Genomic DNA, 2,183 nt, shown 5'->3' with positions numbered 1-2,183 from the left:
CAAGAATACTCACTGGTGAAAGGACAGTCTCTTCAATAAATTGGATTGGGAAAATTGGACAGCTACATGCAATAAAATGAAATCAGACCCCTGTCTTACACCACTCATAAAAATTAATCAAATGGATTAGAGACTTAAACATAAGGCTTGATACCATAAAAACTCCTAGAGGAAAATAGGGAGAAAAGCTACTTGAATTTGGTCTTGGTGATGGTTTTTGGGATATGCCACCAACAGCATGAGCAACAAAAGCAAAAATAAACAAATGGAATTACATCAATCTAAAATGTTCCTGTTGACTGATCGATGTGGTGATGTCGCGCTCTCCTGGGCCGGGCCTTAAGGTCGCGCCAGACGAGGGACGGACGTTCTTGGTGAACGGGACTGCTCTTCTTGTTCTGTCCGCGGGCCCCCCCCCCGCCTCTCTCCTCACGCTCTCCCAGCCTGTCGAGGGGTGTGTGGAAGGGCAGGGGTGGTGGTCCCTGGCACTGACCCTCAGCCTCCCGCCCCCTGCCTCATGGCGTGGGCGGCGGGGCCGTGGTCCTCGGACACAGCAGATGCTCTTGCTTTGCCTCCTTGGTGTGTTGCCCCCGTGGGTGGTCCTCCCCACGTTGGTGGGGGGGGCATCCTGCCGCTGCGCCACCCGCCCCTGCCGGCGCGTGAGCGTGCCTTGTTTGGTCCTCTGTGGTGCCCCTGGAGCACTCCAGGTCGTCCCTCAGGTGCCCGAGGCCGAGCGGTGGTGTCGTTCCCTTCTCCCAGAGTGCTCCTCGGGGTCCCCGCTGCCGCTGTGGTGCGTCCCGTGAGTGGCTCTCTTGGGGGGGGTCGAGACGGTAAAGGAGGTGTGCCTCTGTTTCCCTCCCTCGGTGGGGGAACAGGTGCCGCCTCGTCGCGGTCGTCCTCCCACAGTGTTGCTGTGGCACGGGGGGACTGACTTTGGCCAGGCGAGTGTCACGTGTGCCCACCCCCCCTTGTGTGTGTGGTGGTGGTGGGGAGAGGGTCGCACACGGGCGTGGGTGCGATCGTGTTGGGCCGGAGCCTGTGAGAGAAGGGGGTCTTTTGCGCTTCTCGGGTGTGCTCCCTCCTCCCAGGGCCCCTGATGGACGGGCCTGGGGGCGGCAGAGGTTGTGACCCCGGCTGTGGCTGTGAACACTCCTCTGGGCCTCGTGCTTACCCATACCACAGACCCCCCCAAACCCCGCCCAGTCGTGAACTTTGGCGGCTTGTGGAGCACCTCCGTGGGCCCGAAGGGGAGACGATGGGTTGGGGGATGATGCCCCCTCAGTGAGAAATCCTTCTCTAGCAATCCAAGAGGGAGCCTTGGGGTACCGGACCCCCCAGCCACTGCCCCTCTCGAGCGTGCAGTGGCCACGGTGTGGCGACTGCCAGAGCACATGGGCGGAGCCCCTCGCCTTTGCGTCGCTCTTTGCCAAAAAAAAAAAAAAATTAAAAAAATAAAATAAAATATTCCTGCTCGGCAGAAGAAAAAATCAAAAAAATAAAAAGGTGAAAATATTGCAAACCATATATGTGATAGGGGTTAATGTACAAAGTATATAAAGAACTACAGATCAATAGGAAAAATACCCAAACAATGCAGTTAAAAAATGGGCAAAGAATCTGCATAGACATTTTTCCATAGAGGATAAACAAATAGCCAACAGGTGCATGAAAAGGTGCTCAGCATCACTAATCATCAGGTAAATGTAAATAAAACCACAAAGAGATATAACCTCACACTTGTTAGAATGGCTATCATCAAAAAGACAAGAGACAACAAGTGTTGGCAAGAATGTGGAGAAAAAGTAAAACTTGTGTACTGTTGGTGGAAATGTGAATTGATTGAGCCTCTATGGAAAACAGTTGGAGTTTCCTCAAAAAAAAATTAAAAATAACCTACTACATGATCCAGCAATTCCAGTTCTGAGTATATATCCAAAGGAAATGAAAAATGGAAAAGATATCTTCACTCCCTTGTTTATTGCAGCATTATTCACAATAGCCAATACACAGAAACAAGCTAAGCATCCAACAGTGGATGAATGGATGAAGGAGAAGTGGTATATATATACACAATGGAATATTATTCAACCTTGAAAAAGAAGGAAATCTTGCCACTTGTGACAACATGGATGGACCTTGAGGGCATTATGCTAAGTGAAATAAGTGAGTTAGAGAAAAACAAA

This window comes from Kogia breviceps, chromosome 13 (assembly GCF_026419965.1).
Source record: "Kogia breviceps isolate mKogBre1 chromosome 13, mKogBre1 haplotype 1, whole genome shotgun sequence".
NCBI classification, from domain to species: Eukaryota; Metazoa; Chordata; class Mammalia; order Artiodactyla; family Physeteridae; genus Kogia; species Kogia breviceps.
The sequence above is the reverse complement of the archived record's forward strand: the minus strand, read 5'-3'. Positions refer to the sequence as shown.